General features: G+C 44.9%; 1 long non-coding RNA gene across 2 annotated transcripts in view; it reads left to right on the top strand.

Annotated features, from left to right (window-relative positions):
• Nucleotides 1-11,117, top strand: part of LOC142460858 (uncharacterized) — a 108,570-nt gene extending 97,453 nt beyond the window's left edge. For both annotated transcript variants that reach the window (XR_012786847.1, XR_012786848.1), the window contains 2 exons: nucleotides 110-1,680; nucleotides 10,598-11,117. This is a non-coding gene — a long non-coding RNA (uncharacterized LOC142460858). The remainder of the gene's footprint in view (nucleotides 1-109; nucleotides 1,681-10,597) is intronic.
• Nucleotides 11,118-13,255: the final 2,138 nt, after the last annotated feature.

Below are 13,255 nucleotides of genomic sequence, written 5' to 3'. Positions count from 1 at the left end.
GAACTCCTCACAGAGCCACACGCTGATTTCAGACTTCTTGCCTGCAGAGCTGTAAGATCATAAAAGTCTGTTTTAAGGCTGACCATTTGTTATGTTTCTGTTATAACAGCACAAAGAGACTAAGAAAAATGCCAGCTTTTTATGAAGATGGCGCCGAAGGCGACGAAGGAACCTCCTTCCCATCGTAAAATGGAAGCCAAAGCCAGGGAGACCATGCTGAAAGGCGTCCACAGCCACAGCAAAAAGAAGGTCCGTACGTCACCCACCTTCCAGTGGCTCAGGACCCTGAGACGAAGAAGGCAGCCCAAATACCCTCAGAAGAGCGCCCCCAGAAGAAATAAGCTGGACCATATGCCATCATCAAGTTCCCCTGGCCTTGACCAGAGTCTGCCGTGAAGGCGATCGAAGATAACAACACACTTGTGTTCATTGTGGATGTCAAAGCCAACAAACACCAGATCCAACAGGCTGTGAAGAAGCTCTATGACATTGATGTAGCCAAGGTCAACACCTTGATCAGGCCTGACAGTGAGAAGAAGGCATATGTTCAACTGGCTCCTGACTATCATGCTTTACATGTTGCCAACAAAATCGGAATCATCTTAACTGAGCCCAGCTGGCTAAGGTTAAATATAAACTTTTTCAATTAAGAAAATGCCAACTGTGTTATTAATGGGAAAAAGACAGATATGACACCATGACACCTGATCACAGCAATCTTTTAATCTGGACCACAGATAAAGGTGTACAGGAATTGTAACATGGCAATTGTGTCTGTGTCTTAAGGAGAGAGAGGGTGAAGACACTCCAACTTCGATGTCGGGGAAGGCATTATTGATGAAGCAGCATTTTACCTGACTCCTGATAAGTAAGTAGGATTGCGCTAGTTAAAGTGGGAAGGTAGGGAGCCGTGGGGTTGGGGGTAAGAAATAAGGGCAGAACATTCATTAAGGATGGCACTATAAGGTCACAAGGTGTGAAAGACAATAACGAGGAGGACAGAAGGCCAGCGGTGTTAGGTTTCTGAGTGTGGCTATAACACAAGAGACTTATAGATGCCTTTTGCTTTCTCACAGATCTGGAAGCCAGAAGTTTATATCAGTCTTTTTCCTGCCAATTCCTTCTCCTTTTTTTTGGTTCAATTGTGCCTGCTCCTTGGGATTTCTTGAGGAAGTGGTGTTAACAAACCCAGGGACAAGGGAACAACAAGTGATCCAAAATCAGTGGCAAGGAGTGTGTAAGAGGTTTGGTAGGGCTTGATCAAGGGCAATGTAACTGAGAGGAATAACTGAAACCCAAATGAAGGCTGAACATGATAGTGTGACAACAAGAGAAAAGTAAAAGGAAATCGAGGAAAGAACTAGGAGGCAAAGGATATTTACAGAGGTCTAAATACAGGCATATACATATGTAAATATATTTATATATGATGATGGGGAAATATATCTATGTGAATATATTTATAGATTTAGTATTAAGGTAGCAGATGCACATTGGGTCTCCACTCAAGCACTCCCTCAATGCAAGAACACTTTGTTCTATTAAACTGGTATTCCATGATGCTCACCTTCCCGACACAATTGCTGAAGAAAAAGCAGGAGCATAAGCAAATGTGCTGAAGAAAGCTGATGGTGCCTGGCTATCAAAAGATATAGCATCTTGGGTCTTAAAAGCTTGAAAGTAGCGGTCCGGGAAGATGGCCGACAGAGACACCCGCATACTCTGAGAGCTCCTCCAAACAAAGCGGGATTGGTGACCAGGTAGCTGAATAGTAAGAATCTGGTGAGTGAAATATCCCCCTGGGACAGCACCCCAGTCCCACCCCACGTATTTGTCCTGAGCAGGGGTCTAGGTGAAAGAGGACCGGACTCGTGGGACATCTCTGGTCACTAAGTTGCCGTGAGCTCACTGGCGACCGGCCTAGGCTCCATCCCCAAACCGGACCCCAGCCCAGAGCCGCTTGCCTGCCCTGCCTAGACAGGCGCAGCGGGTCACGCTCCCCTACACCAGTGGCCCACTCGCGGATCTCCACTGGGAGAGAAGCTTTCCTCTCCCGCGGTTCCCCTCTCCCCACAGGGCAGCGATCTGCCCTCGGGCCCGCGTCCCTCCCTCCATTCATCCAAGCTCAGGGGAGCGGACCCACGGGTTGTCTGGCGACCCCCACGGGGGACCATCCACCCGCACCGCTGCCGTGGACCTCTCCACCTGCCCTCCGTGCGCCTGCCGCCCACCCCCGCCTGCACCTGGCAGCCTAGCGCCAGCTCCACTCCTGACCGGGACCCTGCGCTGAGCACTTCCCGCCGACGGGAGCCATAGCCCAACCCGCGCCTGTCCCGGGCCCTGAGCTTCCGCGGAGCGCCGCACCCCGCGCTGCTGAGTCTGCCCGCCAAGGGCCCCTCCCTGCGCAAGGCACAAGAGTAGGTGCCCTCCGCAGGGTGCTGCGGGGACCCCGGCGGCCGCGACTCTGAGCCTGAGCGGAGGAAGGGCGCCATTGCCCCCTGCGGTTTCGCGCCAAGCCACTACGGTCCGCGGGGTTCTGAGCTCAGAGCGGGGCGGAGGGCGAACACCATTGTTCCTTGCAGTGTCGCGCCGCTGTCTGCGCAGCTGTCCGAGGGGCCTCCCCGCGCCCGCTCACAGCCCGCGCAGATCAAACATTCCACCTGCAGCGGAGCCTGGGACTCGGCTTTGCAGTCCCTGAGGAGCCGTTGGTGAGCTCCAGCCAGCTCTCACCACCTGGGGGCCTTGTGGGGTACCCAGTGCCAGCCCTAAGCCTGCCGCAGCCCGCCCCAGCCACCCCAGGAGACGGCACAGTGGACTGAGCCTCCACACAATAAGGTTACTCCTGTCTCCCAGAAGCATGGGTCCTATGAAAGGATCAAGGAAAAATCAACAGACCACATCACTCCCAACAAAAAAATCAGAGAAATGAGGCACTTTAACAGACCTAACGTCACTCATAGAAGAAACAGATATAGATCAGCCACAAAAGGAAATCTTCAGAACTCTGCTTGCAGTAATACAGGAGCTAAGAGAAGCAAACCAAAATAAGGATGCAACGATAGAGGGGATGAAATGCACAATAGAGGGGATGAAGTCCACAATAGAGGGGATGAATACTATCCACCAAAAGGAACTGCAGAAACTAACAGAGGAGGTAGCAGAGGCCACACAAAAGGTCACAGAAGCTATATCTAGGCTTGAGGAGGCTGAGAACCGTATCAGTGAACTCGAGGACGCTCAAACCAAACGAAGCAAGCGAGAAAAACAATCAGATAGGAAAATTAAAGAAACAGAAGACAGCCTGAGATCAATGACAGATGCTATGAAGAGGAATAATATTCGAATAATCGGTCTACCGGAACACAACATAACACACAAATCGACTGCCAAGATAGCAAAGGAATTTCTGGAAGAAAATTTCCCCAACCTAACAAAGGAGAATTCGACTCTCATACAGGAAGCAGAGAGGACGCCGGCTAAGCTAAACACCAAGAAGAACACGCCAAGACATATAATTTTAAAATTATCCAACTTAGAGGAAAAAGAGAAAAGTTTATGAGCATCAAGAGAATGGAAGACAGTCACATACAAAGGAGCGCAGGTAAGAATATGCTCAGACTTATCAGCAGAAACCATGAAGAGGAGGAGAGAATGGAGCAACATCTTCCAAAAACTGAAAGAGAAAAATGCCTCCCCCAGAATCCTATACCCTGCCAAGTTATCCATTAAGATAGAGGGTAAGATAAGGGTCTTCCAGGACAAGGAAGAACTCAAAAAATATACTGCAAGTCACCCGACCCTGCAGAACATACTGGCTGACTCACTATGGCCAGAAGATCAAGCTCCAACTAGAACCACCAGGAGACCACCATATAGCCCATCTCCATCTAGAAGCCAACATGCCAGCAACACGTACCAGGACAACATGGTCTCAGATGGAAAAGAGGACAGGATAGAAACCCTCCACTCAAATGCAGTACACTGATATGAAGGAAGATAGGCAAAGACCCAAAACACAAAACAGAATATGGCAACCATGAAGCCAGAGATTGTAATAATCACTCTGAATACAAATGGGCTCAATTCATATGTTAAAAGAAAGAGGCTGGAGGAATGGATTAGAAAACATAACCCATCAATCTGCTGCCTGCAAGAGACACACCTTAAGCGAGCAGACAAGCATATGCTGAGAATAAAGGGCTGGCAGAAAGTTTACCAAGCAAATGGTAACTCCAAGAAGGCAGGAGTGGCTATCTTAATCTCCGACAAAATGGATCTCAAGATCCAGAACATAAAAAGAGACAAAGAGGGACATTACATAATGCTCAAAGGCTCAGTAAACCAGGAAGCATTTAGCATACTGAATATTTACGCACCTAATAATGGCGCGGCAAATTTCGTCAAACAAACTATTAAAAAGATGACAGAAGAAATCACGGAAACAACAATAATAGTGGGGGACTTCAACACTCCACTATCAGAGAAAGACAGGTCACAGGGAAAGAAGCTCAGCAAAGAGGCCAGAGAGCTAAACAATGTAATTAGGCAACAGGGCCTGATAGACATCTATAGAGCCTTTCATCCAAAAGCAAAAGGTTTCACATTCTTCTCCAATCCACATGGATCTTTCTCAAGAATAGATCACATGCTGGGACACAAGGCCAGCCTGAGTAAATTCAAACACATAGATATTATCCAGACGTCTTTCTCAGACCACCATGCCATAAAGCTGGAGATTAATAGGGCACCCAGAAAAGCAAGGGCCACCAATTGGAGAATAAACAACAATCTCCTGCGACATGAATGGGTTAAGGTCCAGATCAGAGAGGATATCAGGAAGTTTCTAGAAACTAATGAGAACGAGCATACAACATATCAAAACTTATGGGACACTGCAAAGGCAGTTTTCAGAGGTAGCTTGATATCACTGAATGCATATATGAAAAAAGAAGAAAGGCGTATGACAGATATGTTAACACAAAACCTCCAACAACTAGAACAGAGTCAACAGAACTACCCTTCCAATAGCAAGAGAAAAGAAATAATAAAAATCAGGGCGGAGTTAAACCAGTGGGAATACAAAAGAACAATGCAAAGGATTAACGCAACTAGAAGCTGGTTTTATGAACGAATTAATAAAATTGACACTCCCCTGGCAAAGCTTACCAAAGATAGAAAGGAGCAAACATCAATAGCCAGGATGAGGGATGAATCGGGGGCAATAACAACAGACCCCAATGAGATAAAAAGGATAATCACAAAGTACTATGAAGGTTTGTATTCTAATGAATTCAGAAACCTGGAAGACATGGATAAATATTTAGAAAAACAATCTATCCCTAGATTATCTGAGACAGAGGTCAAGAACCTCAACAAACCCATAGCGAAGGAAGAAATAGAGAGTGTCATCAAAAACCTACCAAGGAAAAAGGCCCCAGGGCCAGATGGCTACACAGCAGAATTTTACCAAACATTCAGGGAAGAGCTGACACCGATCCTCCACAAAGTATTCCATAACATAGAAAAGAACGGCAAGCTCCCAAACTCATTTTACGAAGCCAGCATTACTTTGATACCCAAACAGGGAAAAGACCCCACAGGTGTAGAGAATTATAGACCAATATCTCTAATGAACATAGATGCAAAAATCCTTAACAAAATATTGGCCAATAGAATACAAAGGAACATCAAGCATATCATTCACCACGACCAAGTAGGATTCATCCCAGCGATGCAGGGATGGTTTAACATCCGAAAATCCATCAATATCATACACCACATCGAGAAGAAAAAGGATAAAAACCATATGATAATATCCATAGATGCAGAAAAAGCATTTGACAACATCCAGCATCCATTCCTAATCAAAACACTCATGAAGATAGGATTGGAAGGTAAGTTCCTCAAGCTCATACAAGCTATCTATGAAAGACCAACAGCCAACATCATAGTCAATGGAGAAAAGACAAGAACAATACCACTGAAAAAGGGTACAAGACAAGGATGCCCCCTGTCCCCTCTTCTATTCAATATCGTTTTGGAGGTTCTGGCTAACAACATAAGACAGCGGAAGGACATCAAAGGGATCCAGTTGGGAGAGGAGGAGGTGAAACTATCATTATTTGCAGATGACATGATCCTATACATTGAAGACCCCCAAAACTCCACAGTTGGAATACTTACAGCAATAGAGGAATACGGAAGAGTAGCAGGATACAAGATCAATAAACAGAAGTCGGTAGGGTTTCTATACACATCGGACAGGGCCATGGGAGAGGTGATTAAGAGGGAAGTTCCCTTCACAGTAGCCAAGAACAAACTGAAATACCTAGGAATATATTTAACAAAAAATACTAAAGACCTTTATAAGCATAATTATAAAACCCTATTACAGGAAACCAAAAGTGACCTTCACAAATGGATGACCCTCCCCTGCTCATGGTTAGGTAGGCTGAACATAGTAAAGATGACAGTTCTTCCTAAAGCACTCTATAAGTTCAATGCTATACCAATCCAATTACCATCAACCTTCTTCAAAGAATTGGAAAAACTGACCACCAACTTCATATGGAGAGGGAAGAAACCCAGAATTAGCAGAGAACTCCTCAAGAAGAAGGACACAATTGGAGGACTCACCCTACCTGATTTTAATGCCTACTACACAGCTACAGTGGTCAAAACAGCATGGTACTGGCACAATGATAGACACTCAGACCAGTGGAAAAGAATAGAAAGCCCAGGAGTAAATCATCAGCATATAGACAACTGATCTTCGACAAGGGTCCCAAAAACGTCAAGTGGGAAGCAGATGCCCTCTTTAATAAGTGGTGCTGGAAACAATGGATATCCACATGTAGAAAGTTGAAACAAGACGTCTACCTCACCCCATGCACAAGAATACACTCAAGGTGGATCACAGATCTAGAAGTCAAACCCCAAACCATCAGGACCATTAAGGAGGGAATTGGGACTAATCTCAGAGCACTGGCCCAGGGAGCACATAGGCTCACTGCAACAGGGAAGGGGACACACACAGGTGATCTGGAAATCGACAAATGGGATCTAATAAGAATAAAACACCTGTGCACCTCGAAAGACTTTGCCAAGAGGGTGACAAGGCAACCCACAGACTGGGAGAAGATTTTTAGTAATGACACGTCAGACAAAGGGCTCATTACTAAAATCTACAACACCATCGTGACCTGCAAAAAGAGGAAAACAGTTAACCCCCTAAGGAAGTGGGCAAAAGAAATGAGAAGAACTTTCACTAGAGAGGAGATCAATATGGCCAATAAATATATGAGAAAGTGCTCGAAGTCCCTTGCCATAAGAGAAATGCAAATCAAAACAACCATGAGATACCACCTAACACCCCTGAGGCTAGCCCAGATCAGTAAATCAGAGAGCAACAAGTGTTGGAGGAGCTGTGGTGAAGTAGGAACCCTCCTCCACTGCTGGTGGTCGTGCAGATTTGTACAGCCACTGTGGAAAGCAATCTGGCGATACCTAAAGAAAATGGAAATTGATCTACCTTATGACCCAGCCATCCCTCTACTGGGCATATACCCGGTTGAAGCAGCAAATAAAACACGACCAGTTATATGCGCTCCAATGTTTATTGCGGCACAATTCACAATAGCAAAGACTTGGGAACAGCCTAAGTTTCCATCGATAGACGAGTGGATTAGCAAACTTTGGCACATACACACAATGGAGTATTATGCAGCACTGAAAAGCACCGATGAGCACATGAAACACGTTATTTCATGTGAAGAGCTGGAAGGAATTTATGTTAAGCGAGGTAAGCCAGACCCAAAGGGACAGGTACAACATGAGTCCCCTGAGGTAAGTACAATCAGCATGACAGAAATAGAAGAATAAACATCCATCCCACAATAAACGGGAGGAAGCATAGATAGTTGGAGGGAGGACAGGCCACACCTAGGGAGGTACATGAGAGCCCAGCATAAAGAAGGAGTAGTGGGGTAGGGAGAGGGAGAACCGGGAGGGGGAGAATCTGAATGGATGGTATGGGGGGGGCAGGGTACTAACCCACCCGGGGGAGAGTATCGGTTGTGTCCCCACATATCTGGAACATGCATATGGACCCCAACACGACACATCAAACAAGGAGGGCAACGCAAAGTACAGAGGTCTACACAAAGAGGCTGGACGACAAGCCGGCCCAAACCAGAATTAGGCCGACCCCCACACTCGAAGGGAATACCACAGAAAACAAAAATAGATCGTCTGGAGTGGGAAAGGAACTGACCCACCACACCACATCCAGAAGGAAGCTGAAACAAAAGAAGGAGAAAGGACATAGTGGAGTACACCTGGGTCCACCAAGCCCAAAGTCGATAGACCAGCTAGAAGGGCCCGTCATACAGAGAGGACCATTCAGCTGACCACACTACGAGATACGACATCCTGCACCAACACATGGCCCTACATGGGACAGCACCTGAGACACAATGGGGGATGGGCCACTGAGCTGACCCCGCCACACTGAGGCAAACACTGGGGGCATGCAATGGAGCAGTGGAGGAAGCAGAGCAAAGGGAGCCCGAGGGTGTATAAAGGATGGTCTAAAGCCAACGAAAAGACCTTGAACTACTAGCAATTTTTCTTTTAATATTTGCTATCTTTTTGCTTAGTCTTTTTTAATTTGTTTTGTTTTTTACCTTGTAAATTTTGTATGTTAGTGGCTTTTCTGCTTATCAGCGTGTCGATGTTTCTTCTGTCAAAGCCATGTTCTTATGGGCCATTTGGGTGCAGTCAAAGTCATATCCATTTGTATGCACATATTACTATGTCAGCAGGTCCACCTAGACAAGATAGGCTGGACAAATAATGAGAGAAGAAAACAACAGGACCAACGGTCCTGGAGGGACATGAGAGCGTGGGAGGTAGGGGAAGGGAGGAGGTGTCGGCCAACACAGGAACAAGGGAACAGCGAATGGTTCAAAACCAGAGGAGGGAGGGGAGGGGAGGGCTGGAAGGGAGTGACCAAGAGCAAGGTAACTGAGAGGAACTACTGAATCCAGAATGAAGGCCAAACATGGTAATGGGTCGGGAGGAAGGCGAAAGGAAATAGAGGAAAGGAGTAGGAGGCAAAGTGCATACAGAGAAGCCTAAATACAGACATGTACATATGTAAATATATTTATGATTATGGGGGCAATAGATTTATATGCATATATTTATAGGTTCAGTAGTAGGGTAGCAGATGGACATTGGGCCTCCTCATGCATAATCCCCCAATACAATAGCACCTCGCCCTGCTAAGCAGCCATTGCAGGATACCCATCTTCCCGACATGATCACTGAAGACAGCCGTGTGTGTAAGCAAATGTGGTGAAGAAAGCTGATGGTGCCCGGCTATCAAAAAAAGATATAGCATCTGGGGTCTTAAAGGCTTGAAGGCAAATAAGCGGCCATCTAGCTCAGAAGCAACAAAGCCCACAGAGAAGAAGCACACGGCCTAAGCGAATACAAGGTGTTGAATGGACCATGTAGCAGATACAAAGGAACAAAAACAATCATTGTGTGATCACCTTCCTCACATAATGGCTGAAGATGAAAGTGTGCATAAGCAAGTGTGGTGAAGAAGGCGGATGGTGCCCGGCTACTGAGAGATATAGCGTCTGGGGACTTAAAGGCTTGAAAGCAAACAAGCGGCCATCTAGCCCAGAAGCAACCAAGCCCACACGGAAGCAGCACACCAACATAGGTGATCGTGAAGGGCAGAGGAGACCAGGTCTCCAACAACAAAGGTGGGGTGGTGGTGAGAATCATATCACCGTGAAAGAGGGCGAGTGCGTGATGGGGACCCAATGCCCACCTGTAGACAGCTGGACACCCCTTCCAGAGGGGTAGTGAGGAGGAGATGGGCCACTGAGGGTTCAGTGTAGCAACAATGAAACTCAAAACTTTCCTCTAGTTCCTGAATGCTTCCTCCCCTCCCAATCATCATGACCCCAATTCTACCTTGCCTTGCGGACCTGGTTATACCAGAGGATGTACAGCGGTGCAGTGGGGATCTGGAGGCACAGGGAATCTAGGACAGACGAACCCCTCAACACCAGCGGTGGGAGTGGCGACACCAGGAGGGAAAGGCGTGTATAAAGGGAGAACCAATCTCGGAGATCTATGTGTAACCTCCTCTCTGGGAGATTGGCAAGGGGGAGGCGGGTGAGGGGAGACGCCGGGGAGTGTAAGATAAGATATAATAATTATTTATAAACTATCAAGGGACAAGGGGTGGGATCGGGGAGGGAGGGGGATGGGGAAAAAAAGAGGGAAACCGAGCTGATTCCAGGAACCCAAGTGGAAGGTGAATTATGAGACTGACGAGTGCAATGAATGTATAAGGGTGCTTTGCTCAATTGATGTATGTACAGATTGTGATAAGAGCCTTATGAGCCCCAATAAAAAGATTAAAAAAAAAAGAAAATGATTAGGGCAAAGAATGTACGGATGTGCTTTATACAATTGATGTATGTATATGTATATGTATGGATTGTGATAAGAGTTGTATGAGCCCCTAATAAAATGTAAAAAAATAAATAAATAAATTTAAAAAAAAAGCTTGAAGGTAAACAAGTGGCCATTTAGCTCAGAAGCAACAAAGTCCACATGGAAGAAGTACACCAGCCTGTGTGATCACAGGGTGTTGAAGGAATCATGTATCAGGCATCAAAGAACAATAAAAAATCATACATTATGAATGAGGGGGAGTGGATACCCATAACCCATCTGTAGGCAACTGGACATCCCATTACAGAAGGGTCACAGGGAGGAGACAAGTCAGTCAAGGTGCAGTGTAGCAACAATAAAACATACACCTTTCCTCTAGTTCTTAAATGGTTCCTCCCCACCACTATCATTATCCCAATTCTACCCTACAAATCCGGCTAGACCAGAGGATGTACACTGATATAGATAGGAACTGGAAACACAGGGAATCCAGGACAGATGAACCCCTCAGGATCAGTGGTGAGAGTGGCAATACCGGGAGGGTGGAGGGAAGGTGGGGTAGAAAGGGGGAACCAATTACAAGGATCCACATACAACTCCTTCCCTGGGGTATGGACAACAGAAAAGTGGGTGATGGGAGACATGACAAAATACTTATAATTTATAAATGTAAGACATGACAACATACTTATAATTTATAAATTATCAAGTGTTCGTGAGTGGGGGCTGGGGAGGGAGGGGAAAATGAGGAGCTGATACCAAGGGCTCAAGTAGAAAGCAAATGTTTTGAGAATGATGATGGCAACAAATGTACAAATATGCTTGACACAATGGATGTATGTATGGATTGTGATAAGAGTTATATGAGCCCCCAGTAAATGATTAAAAAAAAAAAGATCCTCACGTGACAGTGTTTTCTTCCAGTATGTGATATTGTATTTAGGATGCATTGTTTAGAACTCAAAATTATTAGGTTTAGAATCCATCCTGCACTAGTATGACTTAATTTGTATAAACAAGCAAACCCCTATTTCCAAATGGGATCATATTTGTAGATGGACAAATAATCCCTACATAAAAACCCATTTCTACCCAGTAAATTCCTACACATAGTGATGCTAAAAGGCAGGTGGTAGAAGTGTCTCAGAGTTTCCAAGGCTATAAATCTTTACAGGGCAAACTGTCACATCTTTCTCCCACAGGCAGCTGGTGGGTTTGAACCAGTGACCTTTTGGTCATCTGGCAAGCATTTAACCATGGTGACATTAGGCTCCTTTTGTAAATATAGGCATTAGGGTTTCAATCTGTACAATTTGAATTGCATGGGGTATGATTTGCTCTGTAGCATTAGAAGAGCCAGAGTGGTGTTATTTTGGGAGGGGGATTCACTCACTAGGCTGTTTTGAGAATGGGGATCAGCAAGTAGAAAGTGGACACGTCATGTTGGATTTTGTATGTCATGCTATGGCTTTGGTGTCAGACTCAAACTTTTGAACACTAGGAGAAGCCACAAACATATTTTATCCGGGGAGCAAAGTACCCTTAACAGTGTTTATTCCAAAAATATTCCTCATTTTCACAGAGCATGATTGAAAATCTGAATATTCATTTTCTATTAGAGACAAATCAATATGGGTCTGTCTCCATTACATTATGCTTTAGAGACAGAATCAAATCTTTTCCATCTTTGTATAATATGCAGTCTACCTAGTAGAACAATATGGAAAAATATATTGGCATGGATGGCGTTGGATCAGGTAGATCTGGTTTTGATTCTCGTCATACATTTCCAGCTCCATGACACTAATCATGTACCGCAGGCAGAGTAGAAGGAGTGGCCTCCCCTCCCACCCCCACCCCCGTGTGCAAGGAATAAAGGGGTGCACTGCTGTTGAGAATTTTAAAAACAATAATAAATCTGGATGAAAGTTGATCTGCTTTTGATTATCATCATGTGCTACAATTCTAAATAATGCAAGTAATAAAATATACACCCTCCCTCAATTTTTTTGTGGGCCTAGCTTCTAAGTAACTGCAGTAGTTCCTGTCGAGATCCCCTCACCAACATTTTATTATGAATGTTTTTGAACATAGAAAATCTGAAGAAATTTCATAGTGCAATCCCGCACCCCTAGATTCTAAAACCAACATATTAAATTGCCTTATCATATATCTATCCATCTATCAGTCCTTTTATCCCTGTATTTGTTCATTTTGGGATGTATTTCAAAGTAAAAGGGATTCTTACACTATCTCCTAAATATTCATATTATTAATTAGAGTTATTTGCTAAAGTTCAAATTTGTTTATACTTGTTAAAATTTCAGGACATGATGCATAATTCTAAGTGCACCATTTAACAGGGTGTGACAAATGCATGTGACTATGTAGCCCCCCAAATCCCCTGGCAGCTCAGACAGTTTGTATTCAGCTACTAATTGAAAGGTTGGCTGTTTGAATCCACTTATTGGCACCCAGTTAAGCAAAAACTGGCACAATCCATAAAGATTACATCCTCCCCAAATTCGATGGAGCAGTTCTTCTTTGTATTACGTGGGGTCAACTTGAGAGCAGCAGATTTAGTTTGGCCATACGGAAACAACTATTAAGACACAGGGAATTAGTGGTACCCAAGGTCCTTCTTGCTTTTTCTCAGGCAATTCCTACCCCTTCTCACCAGAGGAAAGCAGTTTTTTTGTTTGTTTGTTTTTGTTCCCCAGATTAGATTAGTTGTGTCTATTCCAAAATTTCATATAAATGGAGTCACACAACAAAC

Source organism: Tenrec ecaudatus, chromosome 11 (genome assembly GCF_050624435.1).
Source record: "Tenrec ecaudatus isolate mTenEca1 chromosome 11, mTenEca1.hap1, whole genome shotgun sequence".
Classification (NCBI taxonomy): domain Eukaryota; kingdom Metazoa; phylum Chordata; class Mammalia; order Afrosoricida; family Tenrecidae; genus Tenrec; species Tenrec ecaudatus.
Note: the sequence above shows the minus strand (reverse complement) of the source record. Positions and strands in the feature narration are given on the sequence as shown.